This window comes from Danio rerio, chromosome 4 (genome assembly GCF_052040795.2).
Source record: "Danio rerio strain M-AB ecotype USA chromosome 4, GRCz13ab, whole genome shotgun sequence".
Lineage (NCBI taxonomy): Eukaryota > Metazoa > Chordata > Actinopteri > Cypriniformes > Danionidae > Danio > Danio rerio.
In genome coordinates this window covers 32,627,885-32,654,711 of record NC_141024.2, presented here as the reverse complement: position 1 = coordinate 32,654,711, position 26,827 = coordinate 32,627,885, and the positions used below count along the sequence as shown (strand labels likewise).

General features: G+C 38.2%; 1 non-coding gene across 12 annotated transcripts; it reads left to right on the top strand.

The window, feature by feature from the left end:
- Nucleotides 1–23,848, top strand: LOC100536213 (G2/M phase-specific E3 ubiquitin-protein ligase). Of its 12 annotated transcripts, XR_015942502.1 has the most exons (7): nucleotides 1–264; nucleotides 1,747–1,916; nucleotides 8,489–8,713; nucleotides 11,234–11,413; nucleotides 11,500–11,649; nucleotides 17,331–17,545; nucleotides 17,663–18,249. It is a non-coding gene; the product is annotated as a G2/M phase-specific E3 ubiquitin-protein ligase (transcript). The 12 variants fall into 12 exon arrangements; XR_015483399.2 differs by lacking the exon at nucleotides 11,500–11,649 and having other exon boundaries at nucleotides 17,663–23,848; XR_015942500.1 differs by lacking the exon at nucleotides 11,500–11,649 and having other exon boundaries at nucleotides 8,489–8,890; nucleotides 8,953–11,413; nucleotides 17,663–23,848.
- The last annotated feature ends 2,979 nt before the right edge of the window (nucleotides 23,849–26,827 follow it).

Below are 26,827 nucleotides of genomic sequence, written 5' to 3'. Positions count from 1 at the left end.
CAGTTGCGAACCTCCTGAATGTAATTCTTGTATTGCATTGGGGTAATGTAACCCAGAGCTCTTTCATCGAATTATTCATTTGTATCCAATAAATTGTTACAATTTTTGACACTGAAGAAAACCCTCTCCAGACCTTTTCTTATTGAACACGCATGGAATTGGCTTGATGTTCCAACAATTTGGTGACCTCCGACGTGGAAAAGGGGGAGAGGAAGTTATTGATCTGTCGTATTGCATTGACATCATCAGCGCCGAAAAAATAAGGTAAGCAGAAAACCTGATATGTAGGATTGATGTAGTTAAAATATATAAGCATTTGAAAAATTCGATGAGTTTAAATATATATATGCTTTAAGTGATAACCGGTTTGTAAATATTAGGGTAGTTTAGAATAGCTTAGAAGAGTGGTGCAGCCAGGGATTTTATTTTATGTAAATGTTTGTTTGTTGCTTTAGTAACTAACAGTTGAAATAAGCATAGTGTACAGATATTTAGTCGGCTGTATATAAGCGTATATGATATTCATTTAAATGTCATTTAAAATTGTGAAATTTCTGTAATTGGGAAAGTGCAAAAAGTTTGCAGGTGAAAATTTGATTGTTGGAGGAGGATAAATATATTTTATGATTGTGTATGTTGTGTAAGTTCAACATACAGAAGTTCATTATTGTGTGTGAAAAACACTCTGTAAATTTGAGGAAGTGAAAGTGTAAAAAAAAAATTGATAATTCATTTGATAAAGAATGTGAGCAATATGGAAAATGTCCCAAACAAAACTAAAAAACTCAATGGGACAAGTGGTAAATGATTGGAACTAAGAAAAAAAAAATTTTTTTTGGAAAGAATATTAGAAACAATATATGAGAAGCTTAAATGTGAAAATGAGTGGAGCTATGATTGAACTGTAAAATTGGCTACAATCTTGAGAAACAGGATTTTTTACAAAGTTAATAAGATAGCAAAAGGGGGCCACAAGGAGGTTGTGGTAGTAAGAAATGGAAAAATTTGTTGGAATTTGTAATGTGGCATGATTTTGGCATTTGTGGGAACGGCTATAGAAAGACAGATGAGGGGAGAAAAAAGAGGAAGTGCTCAGGCAGACAATCTTAGACAGACTGACAAGAAATAGGAAGTCAGAAAAAAGGAGCCACTCCTTTTCATGAGGAAGAAACAGTTGAAGTAAGAGGCAGAAGGAGTAAATTATATTAAAAGAGTATATAAAATTGTTTTGATTAAATAATGACAGACTGTGATATAATAATTAGGCATATAGTATAAGTTACTAAATAAACAGATCTATTTCAATGTGGTATACAAAAAGACAAGTGAAATAAAGAACCAATGAGAAATATGTTTAATATAGTTATATTTGTTGAAATGGAACTTGAAGCGACAAAATGAATATATTAATAAAGAAAGTAATCTAATAAATAAAGGAGTATGACTAAAACCATAGACCAGTAGTTTGTTGATTAGAAAAATAAGAACAAATAACTAAATAATACTATTAGGAAATGATAAAGAGAAATTAAAATACAACATAAAGACCAGCTACTAAAGAAACATTACAATAGATACATAGAAAAAAAAGAAGGGAAAATGATCAGAGTTGACAACAAGAAGGAAGAGTTCAGTCAGTAGAAAAAAATGAAGATTAAGAGAAGCAAAGACATAATTTAGAAGAAAAGCAGCTCAGACAGAGAAGGATTTAATTTTTGTTTGGATCTAACACTCATCTTTTGACAGTTGAAGAAGATGCGGAGTTGAGAGAAAGAAGGGAGAGTGGAATGAATCGTGAAGGAGAGTGTGAAGGATGCAGTGAAGACGCAGAACAGGCCAGATGTATGGATCAGGAACTGGGAGCGGCCACAAAGTCCATTAAAAATGTGAGAAGGGAACTGAAACACAATGAAGAGGTGATAGCACACAAAACCAGACAACAAACTAAGAAAGTGAAATTAGCAGATTACGAAAGTGAGGAAGAATGGGTTGAGGTGAAAGAGGATAGCAAAAAAAGAGATGATGAAAATGCAGGAAGTGAGGAGGAAATAGGTGAAACATCAGAAATGGGAAATTCTCGAATGGCTCCACTGTCCCTTATGGGGCAGGTAATCTCTAAAGCGGAACTGAGACAATTTGAACAGGAATCGGGTACACACAAATTTCAATCAAGCACTCCTTTTGGCAATGTGGCAACTGCTTGGGGAGCAGTGATGAGAAAAAAATTTCCAGCACCACCTGGTGGGATACATAACATAAAATTCACCCCTAAGGTAGATGAAACCCCAGCAGCATACTTAATGAGGTGCAAGCAGGAGTGGGAAGCCCAAACTGGGACACATCCTGATGCTAACCAACTACATGAATGGGTGTTCAGATCAGCTGTGTTGGAGGGTACTCCAAGCTGTGTTAAAACGGCCCTAAAAGATAACCCTGACATACCAGTAAGTGGCTCGGTCACCTGGGAGAGGTACTTAATTCATCATATGAACATAGCTAAAAATAAAGCTGATGTGAGCCGGTCTGAGTTTGAGGAGTTGAAAAACCTATTAATCAAATTGCAGGTGAAGAAAGACAGACAGAAACTGATTGATAAAAGAAAAAAGAATAAAGAGAAAGGTAAACAGTTGGTGCAGTCACCTGACCCTGACCTATATTACATGGCACCTATATATAACCAACCACCCAAACGCCAACATCAGGTTAAAGGACCAAATAGGGGAGGCATGGGGGGTCAATGGGGTCCCGGGGTTTACAGTGGGCGTGGAGAGGGCTGTTTCCGGTGTGGGCAGCTAAATCATCAGGTCCGCGACTGTTTGGCTCCGGCTCCACCTAGACCCCAAGTGCAATGCTTCACTTGCAACCAGTGGGGGCACATTTCAAGGAGATGTCCCCAAGGACACAACTCGAAAACCCAGAGAGGGGGTGCACAAAGAGGCCAAGGCTTTGCAACACCACACGCAGGGCTAGCTCCAAACCGTGGTAGACAAAACCCAGGACAGAGTGGGACACAATATCAACTCTGGGAAGGACATGAACTATACTGAGGAGGCCCACCGGGAGACCCAAGCGTGGCTAAGGTGGAGCCAATGCTATCAATGGAGGTTAACAAAGACTGTCTGAACTTTTTGGTCGACACGGGCGCTACCTATTCCGCACTGAGTGGCCCTGTCAACCAGGACTTGATTTCACAAAAAAAAACTGTGGAACTGATGGATTTCTCTAAGGAATGTGAAAGACTGCCTTTAACTGAACCAATACCCGTGTCTGTGGCTGGACAGCAATTAAAACATCAATGTCATTTCTGTTGTCTGACAGAGCCCCATACGAACTTACTGGGCAGAGACTTGTTGATAAAGCTGGGTGCATTAATTTTATCTTGTGCTGATGGTGTCATTGTGAGATTTCTCACAGGAATGACTATGAACTGCTCACTGGGCACACCAAGCCTGAGAGGACAATGGTTGCTGTCAGCGATACGAGAGCCTGGAGGAGCTGACATTTACTGGGGCAAACTGGAGCCAGAAACCATGTCGGGATATGGCCTTCTCTCGCTTTATACTCAATGGAGGTCTTGGGTAACCCACAGTACACCATACATGACTCCCACTAACCCACCACACATGATTTGTATTCTGTGACCCAAAACTAAACTGATTTTATAATAATAAATAAAAATTAGAAGGGTGTGGTTGGCAAATTAGCAAAACATATATGGGTCACAAGGTGGCATGGGAGAGAAAGAACAGATCATGAGGTGGCGGCACCAATGCTAGAAAGTTTACCAAGCCAATTATGGCCTACAGGACCAACAGATGTGGGTTTTTGCTCCTCACTCTCAGACACAAATCAAAGTTAAATAATGAAGTTAAACAATGAAAGGCTGATTTGGCAGCCACAGTATCCCCACAAACCACAAGCTGAAGCAGGTATTGCAGATGCAATTAAAGGATTGTTGACTATAGTTTTATTAGAACCATCAACCTTACAACCAAACACTCCGATTTTACCTGTAGAAAAACTAAATATAGGAAAATACAGAATGGCTCATGATTTAAGAAAAGTTAATGTGGTAGTGAAAACCACCATAATGCCAGTTCCAAATTAATACACTGCATTACCAGCTTTACACCAAGAGAATAAGTGGTTTTAATGTCTTGACTTAGCCAATGAAATTTTCTGTTTAACACTGGCACCAAATTTGAGGGATGTGTTTTCATTTATCTTTAGGGGCAACAATAGAGGTACACAAGAGTACCCCAAGAATTTATATTATCAGGGTTGTTAAATCACGCCCTGTGAGGCCCGCTGAGTTATTGCCCCTTGGCAGAGGGAGTGTTACTGATACGTGATGTTGATGATATTTTACTTGCAGAAAAAGAGTAGACACCTAATTGATTGGGATTAAACAGGTGCTATGAAATTTATATGGAACTAGATTTAAAGGAAGTAAATAAAAATTAGAGGGGATTAGATGACATTCCTCAATATTAGGATGAGTGGTGTCTGGGCAAGGTCGAGTCAGAACGCCAAATAAATAAGCCATTTCAAATAACCGTAAACTGGTGACTGTAAAAGACATGGTAATAAGACCAATATAGATTACAGACTGAAATTATATTTAGAGGTATCAGAAACTGCAAGAAAAGAATGAGGGTGATGTTATAATTGATTATAGAGGTATGGGAGAAAAGGTGAATGAAAAGTTATCTGCTAGTCATGATTGACAGCTATAGTGAGGCTGGCCAGATTAACTTGACAGTCAATATAGGGGTGTAAAACGGCCTGGAGCTAGGCCCAGGACGAAAGGGGGATAAAACAGAAAAAGGGGATATCTGACTAATTGGAGTGTGTAAAGCATGTATTGGTGTGGGAGCTGAATACGCTGCAACATCAATTCAATTCAATTCAGCTTTATTTGTATAGCGCTTTTACAATGTAGATTGTGTCAAAGCAGCTTCACATAAATGGTCATAGTAATTGGAACAGTGTGGTTCAGGTTTTAGTGTTTAAGTTCAGTTCAGTTCAGTTTAGCTCTGTTCAGTGTGATTTAATCATTACTGAGAGTTCAAACACTGAAGAGCAAATTCATCGATGCGTAGCTCTACCAATCCTGAACCATGCGAGGCAGTGGCGACAGCGCATGCATGAGGCCAACTGTATATTAGATACAGGCCAACACAAAAAGGGAAATAGAAACAGAAAGAGAAAATAAGACTGATTTACTAGCATATGACAATCTGACAGAAAGTGTGTGATTAAGTGTGTATGGACGTTTCCCAGAGATGGATTGCAGCTGGAAGGGTATCCGCTGTGTAAAACATATGTTGGATAAGTTGGCTGTTCAGTTCACTGTAGGGACCCCAAATTAATAAAGGGACTAAGCCTTAAAAAATGAATGAATGAATGAATTGGACAAATTAGATAGGGGAAAATTTAGGAAAAATAAAATAATCACATTTTAAAATTATTTTATTTTACACGTTATGTTTTTGAATTTTTTAAATTATTTTTATTCTTTTATTTTAGGCACACTTTTTATCTTTTATGTGAAGACAATTTTTATATTTTTATTATTTTTTATTTTAAGAAATTTCCATGACTTTTTATCTTTTATTTTAATACCTTTCTAATGCTTTTTAAATCCTTTGTTATTTTAAGACATTTGTATGTTTTTTCATAATCTTTTATTTTAAGACATTCAATGCTTTAAAAAAAATCTTTTATTTTAAGATGCTTTTTGAATCTTTTATTTTAGGACATTTTTAAGATTATTGTATTTTTAACACATCATTATGATTTTAAGATTCTTTTATTTGAATACATTTTTGAAGATCATTTTATTTTAAGCCATTGTTGTTTTTAAATCATTTATTTAAAGACATTTTAAGATTTTTATTTTAAGCCATTGTTGCTTTTGAACCTTTTATTTGAAGATTTTTATTTTATCTTAATTACATTGTTGTGCTTTTAATTTTCCCATTTAGAGACATTGAGGGAATAAAAAGAATCTAGTTTAAATATGTTTTAATCATTTGGTGACGAGTTTGAGTTGTTAGTTTAATAACCTTGTTATGATTGAGTTCTGAACTTTTCATTTTAATATTTTTTTAGTTAAATCCTACTTTGAAGCTGTTGATTTTTCATCCTAAATCTCAATTGTAATTTTTGTTCAATAATGACTTCAAAATGTTGAAATTCAGTCTGAACTATTCAAGGGGATTATAATTTTGTATTAGTGAATTTCTAATTCCAATCACAAGTGTTTTTACAAGTGTTGATCTTTGATCTTAATTATATAGTGGGATTTTTAATTGGAGCATATCTTTATGGGTCTGTATTTCCTTTTGATCAGATTTTTATTTTTTATATTGGAGTTTTTAAATTTTGTTTACATTTTTATTATTCTCATTATTATCCTAATTTTGGTGGGGAAGAAGAAGAAGAAAAAAAAAACCTTTATTGATAAAGTGTTTAAGAATGGAAAATTTTAATTACGGGATAAATGGAAGTTAATAAGAGTGTTGGGAGTAATAAGCCTGAATATAGCAAGTATAAATCTTATTAAAAGAAGATATCGGAGTGACTTCAAGAGGGAAGAGACTGCACCACCGAAGAGGAGAACCAAGAGTGTGGAAATTATAAACTGAATCCAGAAAAGTTAAAGGAGTTGAGTTAAAAGGGGTTTTGGGCATCATCTAACATAATAAATGAGCACTAGGATGTTAAAGATTAGTTTGAATAAGAGGTAAAACAAAGATTTAGGCAAAGGCCTGCAGTAATGACAGTTAAAACATTTGTGGGAATTTGATTATCTGTTTTTGTTTTTGTCTGCTCCAGAGAGGAGCAGAAAAGGGGACTGTTGTAAAATAGGAATCATTTTTTATTATTTTTGTCTCTTTTTCTTTTAATCAAACAATTATTTGTACTGGTCATGTAAGGGTCATATATTAACTGAACTTCTAATGTTGTGTGTGAGTGCTGTGCATACTAATTAGCATTTTTGCAGAAGTAGATAGATGCGGGTCCAAGATAAAATTCAGCTCTGCAGAAGCTTCCTGTCTGAAGAGAGGTGTTAAAACAGAACACAGAAAGTTGTATGCTTTTTTTTGTTGTGCAGAGAATTCGTAGAAAAAGAGGAAGTATGTCGAAGGTGTGGCCAATGGAGGACTGAACAATGACTGACAAGTGACGTTACACCAAAACTCCACCTGTTAAGACCAGTTATGTATATATAATGGAGTCAGGAAATGTATGTTAGTTGCGAACCTCTTGAATGTAATTCTTGTATTGCATTGGGGTAATGTAACCCAGAGCTCTGTCATCGAATTATTCATTTGTATCCAATAAATTGTTACAATTTTTGACACTGAAGAAAATCCTCTCCAGACCTTTTCTTATTGAACACGCATGGAATTGGCTTGATATTCCAACAGTCATATATTTTATGCTTCACCTCATGACTTTCTCCAATGCAGAAAAACACAAGTTCATAATTGCTTACGCTCCATGTTATGTATATTTTAAAGTCAGGTTTGCATCTTTTAATCTTGGATTTATCTTTGAGAATTTTATGTTTTTTTATGGATCATTTAGGAATTGACTGAATGAATTGGCATAATACACATTTACCTGACTAATAAATTGTTATGTTTTGAATTATTCAAACAGAGTTTGTGTTATTATCTCTAGTATATTACGTTAAGTCCATAGCACCACAAGCCTCTGTAAAGGTTAGCAACGGACTAAAACACGTTAGACGGAGCAGTGTGGCACGTTAAACAATGTTTTAGAGATTTAACTATCGTATTGGCATTAATTAAAGTATACTTAGACTGTAAAAGGCCAATAATGGGTTTTCCATTTAGAACAACAAAATATTATTAAGACTAATCTAAATGTGGGTAAGTTAGGCCTTCATCTACAAACTTATACTATATAAATCATTTGGGAATTATTCAAAGTTACTAATAGATTCTTGATTCTGAAGTAATGATAATGGTATGACTAAAATAGTTTGTCTTGATTCAGTAGATAACAGATCTATGGGGACCACATAAAATATCCTAAATTGAGTAAGTAGGGTTCTGCCTGTTTAGGAGAGTGGTTAATCGCCTCTGTTTAATGACCAAGACTGACAAACTTGTGTTTAAGAGATTTTATACTTGGCCGGTACAAGACTAAGGATGCTATAGGAATCTGAATAAATGAGAATAATATATAATAACAAATCGAAGACAATATTCAATCTTAAATTTAAAATAATATTAAAGAAAACAAAATAACTTTATTAATGTTTTATAATTGGAGTCTGATAAAACAAGGATAAATATATTAATATTCATACATACATACATACATGATTATATAAAGAATTCACTTTAATGTGCGATATAACTAAAAAGTGGTCATTAACTAATATTTTAGTTTTTAGTCATTGTAGACACATGCACTAAAGAATGTTTTTGTTTGTTTTGTTCTTTTGTAGCTCATGTCTTCATCTGGTCACTTTCTGCAAACATCTGAGCTGCAACCAAGTCACATGCCACATCAATTTAGTTGTGATTCCTTATCTGAAGGCAGTGTTTCTGCAGTTGATTCGGAAATTCCAGATATTCCAGAAGATGATTCTTTTAGTCAAAACACTGACACAGCTATGGATTAAGTACTTTTGGCAGCTATTACAATGACAAAGGCTGAGGCACTGCTCATGGTAATGTGTCATGCAGTAAGACATAATATAACAGGGACACAGCTTCATGATTTATTACAACTCATAAATGCCTTGTTTGGCAAATAGGTGTTACCCAGATCAAAGTATTTGTTTAATAAGGTTTTTCACAACAATTCAGACATTGTGGAGTTTCACTTTTACTGCAAAACTTGTAAAGCATACATTGGCACACAGGAAGACATACACAACAAAAACATTGCACAATGTGCAATCTGTAGTTCCACCATTGAAATCAGCTTCTTGAACAGTGCAAGCTTTTTCATCAACAAACCAGTTGCACCTCAAATTCAGACGCTCCTTGAAACTCTCCAGATTCAAAACAGCGTAAGCTACCGACACCAAAGGCCACAGAACGACTTTGTCATATCAGACATTTATGATGGTGAAATGTATAAAAAGTTGTCAAGACCAGGTGGAATTCTGTCAGATCCCAACAATTTTTCATTTAATTTCAATTCGGATGGCTCACCTGTGTACAAGTCTTCCAAGTTTTCTATATGGCCCATACACATGCATTTAAACGGTCTCCCTCCTAAAATGAGGTTTCAGAATGTAGTGTTGCAGGTCTTTGGTTTGGTATTCAGGAGCCAGTAATGTCCATTTTCCTCAGACCCTTTGTTGATCAAGCCAAAACACTGGCATCCAAAGGAGTGCCTTTGAAAAAAAATGGACAATTTGTCCACAGCAAAATTGTCGGTATATGTTGTTGTGTTGACTCAAAGGCAAGACCAGCCATGCAAAACACCACACAGTTTAATGGATACTTTGTATGTGGCTTCTGTTTACATCCTGGCACTTTAATAGAGAAACAGGTGAAGTACACTGTGACTGACAGGGTAGCTATTAACATGCTGGCTGATATGGAGCAAGCAGTAGCACAAAACAAAAGTGTCAGAGGAGTGAAAGGTCCCTCGCCACTCATAAACATGCCATATTTTGATATAGTGTGGGGCTTTGTTCCAGACGACATGCGTGCTGTCTTACTTGGTGTCACTAGACAGGTCACAGAGATTTTTTTGAATAACAGTGATCAACCCTACTGTATTGGGAGTCCCAACTCTATGAGGGTGCTAAAAAACAGGATTAAGGACATTGAGCCACCACACCTGTTAACATGACTACCCAGACCTCTTGCAGAATTCAAGTACTGGAAAGCTTCAGATTGGCGAGCATGGCTTCTGTTTTACAGCTTTCCAGTCCTGAAGGGTGTCCTCAGGACAAGTTATGTGAAGCACCTAGGCCTGGTGTCAGCAGTATTTCTTCTTCTGAATGAGAACATTACTATTTAAGACATCAACAAAGCAGATAACATGCTTTTTGAGTTTGTGATAATGTTTCAATTGCTGTATGGTGAGGCATCTATGACATTCAGTGTGCATTTGCTGACTCACCTTGCAAAATCAGTGACATGGTGGGGGCCACTCTGGGCTCATTCAGCATTTGTTTTTGAAACTGAAATGGGGGTCTGTTAAAACTAGTGCATGGAACAAACTATGTTGCTCAGCAAATTGCCAACAAATTACTTTTGTACAGAGCAATACCACTTTTTATTACAAGGTATGCAGTTGGTGAGCAAGTGAAGGAGTTCTGTTTTGATATGACAAACAATCAAAGAGTAAAGAGTTTCACAAAATTCCAAGACACTACTGTTCTGAATAGCGTCAGAGTGGCGGAGACTACAGAAGTTGAAAAACAAGCTTTCATTTCTGCACAGCAACGTGCACCAGATGAAATGGTATTGCACAAGAGAATGGTGCACAAAGGATTAATTTACACCAGCAAAAACTACAGCCTTAGTAAGAGACGCAAAGAATGTTTAGCAAAGATGAGTGATGGTGTTTGTGGAGAAATACAAAATATTCTATCCTTTCATTCAGAAAGAGGTACAGAGATTGCCGTCCTTGTCAAAAAGCTTCATACAGCTTCCTCCTTTCCTTTGTCACAAGGTTTTGGGTCAGTGTCACACATCAGTCTTGTATGTGGAAGCCTTTCTTCACCAGTGTGTCTTGTTTCAGCAGACAGGCTAGAGCAGAAATGTTTAGTTTTAAAAACAGGTGATCATTTGTGACTTTCCAAATGCCGATGAGAGAGACTAATCTTAATCACTGATAATCATTCGAGTTTCTTGCTTTTTACCTGAAGTAATTTTAAACACGAACTACTTGCTAAAACTATTATTGGCTACAGTTTAGATTAGCTTCTCACATTCATTATGGATGTTTGGATTCTGAAAACAAGGGGCATTATTTGTTGGTCCGGATGATGCCAAATTCCTGCATTTCTGCAGTAAATGTAACTATGTGTTGTAGATTATTGAGTAAACATGCCATATATACTGCTAAAAAAAAATAAAGGGAACACTTAAACAACACAATGTAACAAGTGTTTACTTTTTTTTGAGCAGTATATAATGTCCCTTTTTATTAATCTGTAGGCTAGTTTGGAATTGTTGGTAATTAATATTTTATATTTTTTGCCTTTGTACTTATTGTTTTTCAGCAATGTAGAATGATGATAATTTTTATTCGGGTGTTGCCATTGCCCTCTCAGTGGTTCACGGGGGACCAGGACCACAATTTCTTTCATCAAGCATTTATAAGGGCTTTGACAACAAGCCCTGAGGCTACTCTCATTACCGTGGAAGAGGTCAAAGAGCCCATGCTCTGCAGCTTGCAGAGAGTAAGTTTTCTCAGAAATGTTTTGCAAAGTATTACTTTTTAAAGCGTTCACACACAATGTTCTCTTGTTATACTTCCTGATTTTAGTTAGTTTCTGGGGACTATGATACCGTAGAGAATATTGTGAATATCTTAGATATGGCTTGGACATTTGCCATAGTGAATGATTTTCAAACAGCCAGAAAGGTTGCACTAGATACAGCCCATTGGTACTGTCTTCAGCTCTGCATTTGAGAGGTATGTACTCTTGTTCATATTTTTGTGCAATTTATAATCACATTTGTTTAAGGTACTTAAAATAGGTAATACATTTCTAACTACATGGAGACAGGATCAGCAACAACCGGGTATAGAACATAGGGAATATGGAAGTGCAATGCAGGTTATGGCTATAGATAAGATTTGCTTATGTGAGAGTTCTTGAATGGAAGTGTGAGGTAAGGATCCAGGGGAACACAAAAAGAAGAGGAGCAAAAGGTAACAACAGGTAAAAAATAAAAAGGTAACAAAGATGACATCCAGGTAAGTAGCGAGCAGAAAGAGTCAAAAGTGGAACTGTAGACTAGACAGTGGTTCTGACAGTTTTATGAGGTTGGTGAGCTGACTGTAATCAGATGAGCGAAGTCAGGTCAGTGAAATCCCTGGTGAGGGAGGCTATAGTGGCTGTCTGACCGTTTGAAAGTTTCAAAACAATAACACCATTTTTTATATACCATATTTTGTCATTGTTTTTTGTTCAGTTCATTCTTAGGCATGTGCCACTTTCTTGATAAATGGAATCATATTTTGTTGTTAAATAATATTCCTTTACTTCCCTGTATTCATTTGTACATAACTATTCAATGTGTTTGTAGTACTTATATATAAGAATAATAATAGTTACAGTATTATAATATATAATTTTTATTAAAGATAAGTACTTTCATTACAGTAATTAGTTACTATGTAAGTCATTACACCTATAAATGTTTTTTTTTGCGCTTTTACTAATAAGGTAATTTGTAATTGTAATATAATGTATATACAAAATACATGTGTGGCACAACCAAGGGATTCAGTAATGTTCAACAGCTAGCACGACTACGCCACCCTGGAATATGGCCAGGGACCTATATTTTATATTATAAAGGCAACACAGGTAAGCTTGCAGTAAATGGCAAGAGACGTGGATTGGAAAAATACATACAAACTTTATTTTTTTCAAAAATGCATCAAAAAGGGGGACAATGTATATACTGTTTAAATTCAATAAAACCCATCTACTAAAAATACACTACACGCACACACTAAAACACCTGGATTTAGGAGTGCAGGAGCTGAGACGTGACAGCAGAGAGTAAGGGCACAACAAGGCCTCCACAGCAAGACCACCAAGACCTGTGACACACAAAAGTCTCTTCTATACGGGGCATTGGAAATGCATCCTTCCTAGTCTTTGCATTCAATTGTCTTTTTTCTTTACCAAGACAATCGGAGACGCATATGGACTACAGCTCTCACGTATAATTTGGGCTTCCAACAACTGGTTTATGTGAGTTTTGACCACATCATACTCAGATGGGGGCAAGCGTCTATACCGCTGCCGAACCGGAACATCATCTGTGAGGGGAATATCATGGGAGATCAGATTAGTACACCCCAAGTCCTGGTCGTGATTGGAAAAAACAGACTGATATCTGTGTAAGAGGGTCCTCACCTGGTCCTGCTCCTCCATCTCCAAAACAGACAAGTCTAGAGAGTTAACCTGTTCTTGTACAGAGGGTGCAATCCCACAACCTTGAGAACTCACAGTAGCCACCACCTCCTTCACTTCAGTCACCCCGGGAGGTAAACTCACCACATACACGCTACACAAAGAACCTAGTAAGGTGTTCGGAAAAAGAACTGCATCTAATGTTCCAACATTGAGCACTGGGATATAGACTGTCCCTCACACAACAGGCACCAAGGCTGGTGAGGCCAAAAGCCCTGCCGGAAGTCCTGACTCCAGTGGTTCAAACAACACAGTGTTCCCTGAATAGTGCTCTGAACCAGTAGCAGCAACGATTTTCATTGTACCACCTGGAATACGGCACTGGTAATGACCTCGCACCCTTGTCTTACCTACTTGGCCAAATTCTGTCTGGGGCCCAATCTCATGACAGTGTTGCAAAGCCTGCATCACAGCACCAGGGAACCCTACTACTGGTGGAGAATCAAATAAGGCCTGCCCATGTTGGCCAAAGAGCTCCTGGTAGCACCGGTTCAGCACATTCATCCTCAGCACCCCAGGGAGCCGAGCACACATGCCCCCAGGAGGATCTCTGACCACCAATATCCCACAATCTGGAACTATTTTGCCACACAGCTCCACGTCTAACTCCAAATAGCCAATATATGGGATTTCAAGCCCATTAGCAGCACGTAGTTGGAGCCATTGACACAGTTTTAGATGTTCTTGACCCCACGGATTATAGTTTTCCAGAAAGCAGCTCTTAGTTATGGTGGTCACCATGGAACCTGTATCAAGCAAACAAGTGATAGGAACACCATCGATGTTGACCACCAACTGAGGGCAACCTGACATTAAACGGGACACTGAGCTACCACTAATTAGAACATCTGAGCCCGTAATTACCCCATCCGAGCTGTGGCTCAACAGCCCGGTGGGTATTTGTTTCCCGAGGGCTGACTTGCCTGACGGGGCCCCTCCACTGGTAACACAGCAGTAGAAACAGAAGACGACGGACCTGGCAATGATGCATTACATTCCCTGGCAAAATGACCTGGGTGGTGGCACCGCCTACAGATCACTTGTCCAAAGCGGGGGGAGCGACTCCGCGGAGGTACCCCCTGAATTTGGGCAAAACTTTGAGCAAGCTGGTTCAACTGACGTTGTTGTGCTTTTAACATTTCTCTTATTTCGCTTAATTCAGATTGCGAGGATGCCGCTGTATTTGAATGAGTTCCCCCCTGAACCCCATACTGAATCCCATATGACAATAGGACAGACTGGCTATGAGCCCGCGCCCCCCCAGGCATACCTTCTTGTTCCCACCTAATCGCCTCGCTACGCACTTCTAGCAACGTGGCAGTCGGTTGACGGCGGACTAATTGTTTAAGCTCACGGCGAAGTGCATTATCTGCTACATGTTCCATGAACTGGTTTTGTAATAATACTGGAGCATTTGGTATGACCCCCGAAAACCCTTGTTTAACTTTCTCCATCAAGGCCATCAAAGCAAGAGAGAATTCAAGTAAGCTCTCTCCCTCTGACTGCCTCCTGGAGAAAAAGGCTTCCTGTAATGCCAAGTGAGACGGAGAACACCCAATATATATATACACATTCTCATAATCTATTTATTAGATCTGAGAGTTCCGTGAGTCAAAGCTAACTTCGCAACACGATGGCGCAACCAGGAGGCCCTGGAGGAGGACAAGGTCCCAATTTTGCTGGAGCTAGGGATGGAGGTCAGCAACAACAACCTGGTGGAGGTCCCCGACGCCCCAGAAATTGGCAGAACACTGATGATGAATTTACAGACCGCATGCTAGACATGATGGCTGATCTAAGAGTGCGAGTTCCTCGGGCTGGTTACATCTGCACGGCGTGGGAAGACCAACACCACGACCCACTGACCCCACCTCAGCCGCACCGTATAGCCATTGCTCCGGCAGACAACCCGGAAATATTTGACGCAATGGGCGGCGGTGGACGCAACCTGCGATCTATGCTCAGATACGTGGATATACCTCCATTCAACCTACACATCATGGATAACAACCTCATGAATGTTCTGACGCTGACAACTGCTAGCTTCATCTGCTATTTGAGGTATAATAGAGCTGATCTCAGGAAGCAACAACTAATCCTGGAGACAATGGTCCCGCAATTGCCCGAACATATGGTGATGGGCACAGAGGAGGCAAGAAATGAGCTCAACCGTCTTCTCGACAATGTTCAGGCCCTCAGGGACGCATTCTGGTTTACGGATGGTCTTGAGGCAATCCGACGGGCAGACCAGAATGTACCCCAAGGTGCTGATTTGTGGGATCAACAGGCTGCAACGTGGCGACCCCGGGTGAATCTGGTTGGAAAGCTAAGATTCCTGCACATCATGGCATTCATGCTCCAGGGACACCGAGCACGAGATGTAGCTGTAGGGGCTATAATTCTAACCGTGGTGTCATTCTCAGTACGCAGGAACATGTCGGCAGCAAAGGTTACGCGTGTTGTGACCGAGTTAGCTCCTACAATGCCTTTCACTGGGGAAGCCTTAACCACCGGCGATATCCAGTTGACGTGGTCAAATTTTGGTCATTATGTCGACGACCGAGTTATGCCAGCCATTGTGAGGAGGTGGCTCGCTTACATACCGCAGCACACACTTTGAGTGCGGGTTGTGATAGCCCAAGCTGCAGATTGCGGTCTAACCTCTCTTGATGTGATCGCGCGAGCGATCCATGAGAACCCTTCGTTCCCATGGGTCCTGATACAGCGGATGTATCCAGACCAGTGGGAAAATGCCGGTCTCGCAATGCGGCATGTTGGCAACAACCCTTATTACAGATTCCGCCATGATCTAGGACATGTCCGTGCTAACCAGTTTAGGCACCTAGCAGCGTTCTGTGGGCGCCTTCTGATTGCACTTGGGGACGAAGCGCTGGGGAGATACCAGGGCTTTCAAAATGACCGTATTCGGGCGGACATCTGGAACCGACTTATCTCGGGATATGTGGCAGCGCGAGGTAGAGAGGCACACAGCGCATACACACAGCACACGTGCAAGAAAGACCTCCACCAGGAATCCACCCTGCCTTAGGTGCTCTGCTCCTGAAAACACAAAATCCAGTTACTTCAAAGTTTTAATAAACCGGTCACTGACACTCTAACACACAATCACTTGGGCGCACAACACACTGCAATGCTAATGGATAATGAATTACAACCCCTCTTAATGAACCCTCTGCTGAAGAAGCAACCCAAAAATACAAAATATAAGAGGAAGACACAAAAGGGTTCAACAGTCTTGAATATACATACACGAAGACTGTTACAAATGAAAAAAAAAAACAATTTCAATAAAGCATACAAAAAAAAACAATGTAATAGAAAGAAATCAAATTAGAAAATACTAATTTCAAGGAAACCAACACAAAAAAATAAATAAATAAATAATTATGTATCTAACAAAACTAGGCGAAATTACCCATATATAAAGAAAAAGAGAACACAAGGACCATTCGAATCGGTCAACCACAACCTTCAAATATACGGTCCTAGCACTGAATGTGTAGGGACACTAATGTTTACTACATTAAAACGGCATCATCCCCAAAAATACTTAAACAGCATCAAAGCAGCAGTTAAACAGCGGTTAAGCAGCAGTTAAACAGCGGTTAAGCAGCAGTTAAACAGCGGTTAAGCAGCAGCGTCGTTTAGAAACCTCCCACGTAGCTATAGGTTGTCATGCGGCACCCAGCAATCATTTTCGGTCGCAACACTCAATTTCGCCTAATCAAGAGCATCAGAACACCAACACAGAGGAAAACGGGCTCAATCAATAATTAATAAGTCCTAAACATATCTGTTGGGTTAAACGTAGTTTTGTAATGCAGTGAAACAAACTGCTGACTGCAGAAGAGCAGCCGTAGATGCAGTCCAACACCGTGATCCCGATAAGATGCAACACTGCCGGCGAGTGACTGAAAGCGGGAAGTGACCAGTCGGAAGGGGCGGGACTCGTGACACATACCATCCTGGTTGTCATTTTATATCTTCCCCCACTAATTACTAATAGGGTAGGGGGTATGCCACCCGCAACCACAGAGGGGCTGCGCTTGTCTGGCCACACATGAATAACGACAAATTCAAGAGTTATTTCTATCTATGGCTTGCATTCTTGTTCGTAATTCCAGCTATTACTGTATCTCAACAGATTCAAAGAAGGTCTGAAAACCCTTGGTGTTCTGGAGGCAATGCGGGAAAATCCGGCTTCCTTTTCAAGGGTCATGTGTCATCATCCTCAGCAGTTCACCTACATGAGCTTCTTTACAATGATGCGGACTGAATTGAATCTACCAGGTTCTTCCAAAAGGAATACAGATAATCTTGTTCTTTCTTTCTGGAGAAACCTTTTGGTTGAGATTAAAGGTAAAGGAAGTTATATGCCTTCTTTGCATGTTACTTTTCATGGTATCTTTTTTAATACCAGTTACTGCCATGCTATATGAAAAGTAAATATATTCCTGTACACTTTTTGTTTAACAGATAACTCTAGTGAGCTGCAGTACAGTGACATCTTTTTTACCGCTGGCTTGATAACCCTCCCACCTCTTGGACTGAGACCTCATCCAGGCATTTACTTCCTTCACAGCACTGAAGAGAGTGAGATGTTACTACTTCCAAAAGCAAGTACATGTGCCAAGATTCTGCACCTTCAAGTTGTACATCAAACATACACTGATATTAAAAGCAACATGACTTATGCCATTTAAAATTGCCAAGGCTTTGGGTTTTGCTAGTTTTTTTTTTGTTAACTTTGAAGAAAAAAGGTTTGTGTAAAGTTGTAAAACTTTAGTTTTTTGTTGTTGTTTATACCTCTTGAAAAGGCACACGTTCCTGCATTGAGGCCATAGATGCACTAAATAATTATCAATAATCTCCAGGAAAAAAAAATGTTTAATTGATTTTCTGAAACATAACATGTATATTTCTTTAGTTTATATTAGAAAGACAGTGACAGTTGTAAAACATTTTAAATGATACAAAGACATATTCAAATACAAATCTATGTTCACGCAGCATATTAAATGTAATTGCAATCTGAAATAAAGTCTCTGACAAAAAGATAGTGATTAATGCAATGGTTGGTGTCATCTGTTAGCATTTGTCATCTGTTAGCATCTGTGAATTGTATGGATCTTGTAAACGAGACAAATTGTCAGGATTTATTCTAAGATTACTTTCTGGAACCAGTATAACTGCCTCTTCCCGAACTACAGGGCCATCATAATTAATACCATAGTCTTCAGTTTGTTCCTGTGTTAGAATATCTAGACTTGGCTGCAAGAACATACCTGTGTGCCACATTGCCAAGGGTGTCATAGTTTGGGAACTTAAAGGGCACCTATGGTAAAAAATCTACTTTTCAAGCTGTTTGGACAGATCTGTGTGTTGGTATAGTGTATAGACCGTCATACTGTGGTAATATGAACACACCCAGTCCTTTTTTTTCAATTTAACTACAAAAAAAGGGTCGGCCAATTGGAGCTGTTTTCAAATCGATCGCACCATTACGTAGGTGTGCGATCCCCCCGCCCACCGAATTGATTGACAGCTGCGCGCATTAACATGTTCCGGTAGTCACATGTATATGTCAACAAGACCAGACAGACATACACAAAGCAACCGGGAATAAAAGGTCTGTTCTGTTCGCTAGGATCAGCAATCATCATCAAATGTGATTAAGAGTAAGTTTCACATGTTTAAAGTGTTTTAAAACAGAATATGTATGTAATTAATTACAGCGTTTTACTTCAGCTTTACTTCATCAGCACAGCCGCGTGTCAGAACAATTATAAAAGAAGACGCTTCAATCCCGGTTTGTGGAAGTTAAATCAGGTTTATTTTGTACATTAGCATAACAGATATCCACACAGTACTTGAGGTTAGCCTTAACTAAGCTAAGCGCGCTCTGTCTGCCTGCCTGCCTGCCTGCCTGCCTCTGTGTGCGTGTGTATCTGTGAGTGTGTGTGTGTGCGCGCGTTAACTTTGTAACAATATTCTTTGTGAGACTCATCAATGCAACTTCACAATACTGATTAGTAAAGGTTAGTTCTTACTGTAGTATCTCACAAACGCTACGTAAGACCTTCTTCCTTTAAGTCTGTCTGTTTTCTGACGCAGCTGAGGGAGGAGGCATGTAGAAACAGTAGGCGGGCAGAACTCGGCTTAAAGGCGCAGTACGACAAAACCACCCCCTGCTGGAAATCAGTAATAAACAGCATCTTGTAAAAGGTATAATGAAAAATCTGATGGGTATTTTGATCTGAAACTTTATATACACATTCTAGAGACGCAAAAGACTTATATTAAATCTGAAAAAAGGGGTAACCTAGGTGCCCTTTAAAGTATGGTGGTTCCACTGCTGGCAAAATTCTCTTGCTGATCTCTGTATCCGCTCAAGGTACACAAAGCCCAGAGGTCAACTTCATTTGTGGAGTCCAATATTGCACAGTGCTCCATATACTGGAAAAGTTGTTTATAAAAATCGGACATCACTCTATTAATGTCAGCCCAAAGACGTTCAATTCTCTGATTGTGTACACTATGCCCCACGATAAAACTGCTTCTTTCAGTTCCTCGATTGTGAATCATGTACCTGGCCACTTCAATGTTCTCACCACCTATGACTCTGTATGGCAAGGCAAATCTTATGACACCCAGCTGGAAAAATGTAAGTACTGTAGATGCCCTATTATTTGTACAGCACTCAAGATAAATTACTGTCCTGCTATAGCCATCAATGCATCCATGGAACACAAATCTCCATGCAATTAATTTGTGGTTTGAATCAATATCCCTAAACAGGAAAAAGAAAAAAAGGGATTTGTACAAACTGACATGAATACATAGAATGATTGATTTATAACATTATCATTGTTATATAACAAAGATGATTTGGTCCTCTGACCTTGTATACTCTCCTACTAATTGAGTGTCTTGTACATATCATGGTGCCAACAGGGTCAACTGCAAAGTGTCAAGATGGCGCCAGTGTTTGCGGCCTGCCTGTCTGAACCATCTATAGTTGTTTTTAATATTAATCTTAGTTTTATTCTTTGTGGCTCAATATTCTGAGGCTTTGTTGGTCTATGATCGCCAAACGCTCTTGAACATTAGAAATGGTATGGTAAATCGGCTGATCGGCGAGCCGCTTGCACCTACAATCACCCCGCTTCACTGTCTTTACCAGCTTACCTATGCTGGCTTCCATGCATCCTCTTTTCGAGAAGACGGCACAGAAAACGTGGTAAACGCAGTGGTTTGTTGATCAGTCTTAAAGCTTGTTTGTCGGATGCAGGGATAAACTGCAGGGGTCGCTTTTCTTCGGACCTCATTTCGGATTTTTACAGGATTATTCTTTACCGCACATCTGATCCCCCGATTCAGTGCTTGGTTTCTGTTTTTCCAGCCTCTTGTGAAGCAAGCACGCAGATTTGTTCGCCGCGTTGTCGAAGGCGAGAATTGGATTTAAGTCATCTTCGCTAGCTACAACGAATACCACAGGTAAACAATCACCACCAGGTACCAACAAGACTAACTCTGGTCAATGTAAGATCCATTTTGAATAAGACATTCATATTGAATGACTTTTTCACTGCTAGAGATTTGGATTTCTTATTTCTGACTGAAACATGGGCAGTTGATGGGGACCTTAGTCCATTCTCTAAACTTGTCCCAGTAAACTGCACTTATATTGATAATCCAAGGCGCTCTGGCAGAGGGGGAGGTCTTGCGACGATTTTTAAAAAACATTTAATTGCCAGCCCCTACGTGGTGATGCTTTCTCCAGCTTTGACCTACAAATGTTTCAGATAAAAGAACGCTCAGGACCTGTCCTATGTGCATTAATCTATCGACCTCCTAGGTCTACTAAAGACTTTATTAAACAGTTTGGGGTCTGTTGAGCAGTATTTTACCTAGATACAATAATATTTTAATTTTGGGTGATTTTAATATTCATGTTTGCTGCACAAAAAAACAATTTAGCAAAGGATTTCTTAAATCTCATTGACTCTTTTAATTTGACACAGCATGTGCAAGGGCTATAAAGAGAGATAAACTGCAGGTGTCATATGAGATCTTTAAGGAATCTCTCTCTAATTATCAGCGTTCTATGAAGGAGGCTAAGAGGAAATATTTTTCTGAATTAATCAGTAATCATCAAAATAAGCCTGATGTTTTATTCTCCTGCATAAGTTCTGTGATTAACCCTGGGTCTAATGTTGTTATGGAGGAGTCATGTGATACATGTGAAGCTTTTTTAAACTTCTTTACGGAGAAGATTTCTTCAATTAGGTCTGGAATTGCTAGCTTTGATATTGTTTTTCCGGAACCTCATGTGTCCCCTGCTGCATTTTTTAGTTTCACACCTGTCTCTCTTGTATCTCTGACTGATACAGTAGGCCAGATAAAACTTAGCAGCTATCCATTGGATATTTTACCATCAAAGTTTTTGGTAACACTTTATTTTGATGGTCCATTTGAGTATTAGTAGACTGTCTGCTTAATATCTGTTGATACTGCTCCTTCAACAGACATTTAACTGACTATAAGAAACATAGCAAGTAGCCTTTGAGATTATTAGCCCTAGTATTTTATCCATTATAAATAGGAGTCTTGTTTCGGGTGTTGTGCATTCTCAATTGAAATATGCTGTAGTGCAACCTCTTTTGAAATAGCCAAGTTTGGATAAATCTGTGCTGTCCAATTTTAGACCTATTTATAAGCTACCCTTTTTATCTAAGATTCTGGAGAAAACAGTTTTAACACAACTGCAGAGCTTTCTGAAGCTTAACAGTATTAATGAAGTTTTTCAATCGGGTTTTAAGGCATATCACAGTACTGAGTCTGCACTGCTACGTGTGTTAAATGGCATTCTGGTATTTAGGGACTCGGGGAACTCTGTGATCCTTATGCTTCTTGACCTTACTGCAGCTTTTGACACTATAGACCATGAAATCCTTATTTCTCGTCTTGAGAATTTAGTAGGCATTCAGGGTTTTATTAGATCTTATTTGTCAGACAGCTTTTGTGTTAACGTTGGTCAGACCTTTTCATCCTCCAGACCCCTGACATGTGGAGTTCCACAAGGGTCTATACTTGGACCTATTTTATTTTCTTTATATATTTTACCTTTAGGATCTATTTTTTGTAAATATGGGGTGGCTTTTCATTTTTATGCTGACAACACTTAGATTTATGTCCCTTTTAAAAGTATTGATAAAAAGGGGCTTGACTCCCTTATGAGATGTCTAGTCAAGGTTAAGAGCTGGCTTTCGTCAAAATTTTTAAATTTCAATGAAGAAAAAACTGAGCTGGTCTGGCTATCCTACCCCGCTGCATTTATCAGGTTTTGGTAAGCTTTCCATTTATCAAAAACCTGTTGTTAGAAACCTAGGATTTCAATTCGACAGTGATCTGAAATTTAACAAACAAGTAAATACAGTTGTAAATCCAGTTTTTTCCATTTTTGACTTGTGGCAAAAGTAAAGTCGTTTCTCTCTTTTAATGACCTTGAGAAGGTCATTCATGCTTTTATTTTGGGAAGACTTGACTATTGCAATTCTCTGTATGTGGGTATTAGTCAAAATGCCCTAAATAGATTGCAATTAGTACAAAATCCTGGTAGGTCACTGAGGTCTTCTGATGAATTTATTCTATATATACCAAGGTCCTGGTGTAAGCAAAGTGGGGATTGGGCTTTTGCTGTTGTCGCCCCAAAACTCTGGAACTGGCTTCCGCCCCACATCAGACATGCTCCAACTCTATCTGTTTTTAAAAAGCGTTTAAAACGCCATCTTTGTTCTTTAGTATTTGAGCCTTTTTAATGTTGAGGGGTTTGGCTTATGTTTTAATTATGTATTTGATGTAGATTTTATTTTTAGTATTGATTGTGTTCAGCACTTTGGGCAACGTTGTGTTGTAAAAAATGTGCTATATAAATAAACTAACTAACTAACTGCTGCAAGTCTTTCGCGAACACGTCTTCTTTGGATAGATAGTTCTCTACTTCTGAGACTTCCTATATTGCAATCAATGTCAGTATCATCAGTATAAACTAATCAAAATGAGACATATTTCACACATCTCAATATAAATATCATATTAAAGGAATATTTAACCCAAAAATGTTTGTTTACTTATTATTATTTTATTATTTAATAGAAGACATTTACCTTAATGTTATAGTCTCTGCTCCTGCTAAAAGATGAATGCCGCAGGGCCGTTACAATTTTATTGTTAAAGGTTTGCTGCCTTTTTCAACTGTGGAGAATATAAGATATAAGTATTTCAATCATAATTATATGAAGCTGCGAGAATACTTCTGTGTGCAAAGTAAACAAAAATAACTTTATTCAACGATTTATCTACGGGAGGATCAGAAAGCTCTTGGATTAAATCCAAAATATTTTCATTTGAAGATAATTAATGACAAAATTTCATTCTTTTGAGTGAAACTAAACCTTTAAGCAGCAGTAAGCCTCACAAATACTTAAAATTGATTGACTTAAAACTTAGAACTTTAATAAATCTGTTTACAGTAATATATTGTGTTAACTACACTTTGTTAATTTTGTGCTTTTGTTCCTTTGTTTATTGGTCTTAGAGATAAGCCTGCTGTGAAAGTGCCGCAAACATCCTGAAAAAATAAAACCAAAGTTTCTCTGAGATTATGTGTCATGTAATCTTTTTAAAATATATTTTTTAAAATAAAAGTATCGAAAAAAGTATCGTTCAGAATCGAAAACTTTGGAACGATACCTAGCCCGAGTCAAGTGATGCGATTCCGCAGGTCAGAGTTCACCAAGCCTGTACTTTGCAACGCAGTGAACTGGGAAACTTGACGCAAATACTTGGTTTGCAGTCTGGCGCATTCGCGTACGTATGAATGGAAGTCTATGGGGAGAAAAGTCCAGTGTGACCACGGCTTAAGTGCAAGTAAATAGTTTCTTTTCAGTGTGGCTCATCATGTGTAAATTAAAGGACAATGATCGGCTGAAACTCTTCCCACACTGAGTGCATGTGAATGGTTTCCCTCCAGTGTGGATCCTCATGTGTTTAATAAAGTTGGATGATTGGCTAAAACTCTTCCCACACTGAGTGCATGTGAAATGATTTTTGTCTCTCCTTTTCAAAATACCATCAGTCTGTAAATGAGTTTTTTCCTCAATTTTGACATGATGTTCTTCCTCTTTACTCCCCTCATTCAATTAGGTCTGAAATAAATAAATAAAATAAAAAAACACATTAGTTTTCATTAAGTCTTAAAAACTCTTAAAAGCTGAAAAGTGAAAAGACACTGGAAACATTGGCTACACACTGTAATTTTGATGCACAATAAATGTAAAATAAATAAAATATTTTGTTCGGTCCATTAAAATATTCAATTCATCTTTATTTATCTAAGGCTTTTATAACGTAAATTGTGTCAAAGCCTCTTAACATAGAAGTTATAGTAAATTGAAACTGTGTCAGTCCAGTTTTAAGAGTTTCTTACATAATTGATCATAAAAGTCATTTTGGTCATATTGATAAGACACAGATTTGAAAGCTGTAAATGACCTATTTTATTTGATTTACTCATCAGTTCTGGAGTCACAGCTGAACAAACAGCTGAATATTTACCTCGCAGACATAAGACATACCTGTACAGCATCTGCATAAAGGCTGGAATGTGCACCTTTCCCTTTTGTGTGCTGTTGGGTCATTTTCATCCATTCTTGCATGATATTAAGGCTTTATTTGCCCAAAACTTTCTAGGTGTTTCAGGAAACAGACTGATATTTGTGACATCTTATATTGTCATATTCTGGGAAAATGCTTTGAAATAAATAAAATAAATTAAAAAACGCAATACACTCAGGGCAAATTTACTCCTTTTTTATTTATATTCATGGCTGTTTTTTTCTCCATTGGCCCCTATTATAACATTTGTTTTTTTATTGCAAATCCATGACAGCATATAATCATGCATTTATGATTGTTGGTGTTTTCTGTGACAACAGTCAACATTGTTTAATCGGTCTCCACCCATGGGACGACAGAAAGGAAATAGGTGAGAGTATAAAGGAAGAGGAGAAGAGTTAAAGAGGGTAGCATTATGTGTTGTGCGGAAGAAAGAGTGCTGTCCTGAAATCATTAGCATTTTTTTATTTTACATTCATTTGAGTTAGAAGTGCTGAGGGTTTTGTGTTTCATCGTGATCATTATTATATTGTTTGTTTTGTTGTTGATATTGCTGTTTGTGTGTGAAAACAGGGTACCCCCAGGATCCTCCGTACCCATTCTATATATATATATATATATATATATATATATATATATATATATATATATATATATATATATATATATATATATATACATCAGGCCCGGCTCCAGCTTGGAACTTTTGGGTGGGCCAAGTGACATTTCAGGTGTGCCAAAAAATAAATAAATAAATAAAACATATACATAGATATATACTTATACATAGATACATACATTTAAAAAATTTTAAAGGTAATAAAATAATTTTAAAAGTATTGTATTTATCTTTTTAAATGTTCCCTGTCACTTTGATAAAAGCAAACTAACTTTTATTTTAACACTATTTTTTGTACTGACGATTATATTTATCACAGTGTTTTGCAAAAAAACTCCACAAAAACATGTTGCTCTCCATGAACTATATGGGTGATTCTAGCTGCAGGTAAATTTAGCGACCATAGCCATCCTTTTTTCAGCTTTTAAAAAATTGTTACATGTTACATTATTATATTTTTGATTATTTATAAAATGCGTTAGTCAAAAACTTTAATCTTTTTTTATTATTTAATCTTCCGATTATCCAACCTAGTGCTGCTGAACTGTTTGCGTTCTTAAGAATTTTCTATTGAATGAATTAGGCTATAGGCTACGCTACGACTGCATGAAATGATATAAAAAGGGGAAGTGCGATTGGTAATCTGAGATCAGTTTATTGTACAGAGCGCATCTGTCAGTCAGCGCTTACCGTACGTTCACACCGAAAGCGGCGAGAGCGTCAAAGTAGCCGGAAGTCATTCATTTTCAATGAGAGCCGGCGGCGAAAGGCGGCGATAAGCGGCGAGGAGCAGCGCGGCGCGTCTTCACCGGCGTGAGCGTCGAGGAGAGTTGACATGAAGTCAACTTTATGGTAATAAGCTATGACGCGGTTCGGCGGCAAGCAATCAGAATGAAGACGGCCATCGCTTGATAGCAGTTCAGAAAACACAGACCTGTGAACTTTGGTTCCGACCACAGTTGTTCCCAAGGGTTTGATTATTGCGGTCGCCGGATTTCTAATTATTTACAATTTTTTTCCTACAGGAACATACATTAAATAAGTTACTGGCGAGTTACTGATGTTCATTAATGTTATATAAATGTATCTTAAAAAAGTGGGAATCTCACGCGATGTGACAGTACAAAACAGTACTGCTGCTTCAGGATATTTCAGACATATGGACACATATTGGATAAATAGAGCAAAGCCACACCACACGCAACTTGATCTTCCATTGTTGTATGAATTTGATAAGAAGAGTGCAACATTTTCACGCTAGAAACATGTTTTATGCAAGAATGTAACTGATATGCTGCAACGTCTCCTTTAAATATGAGATCAATGTAGCGAGTTTTGACGCT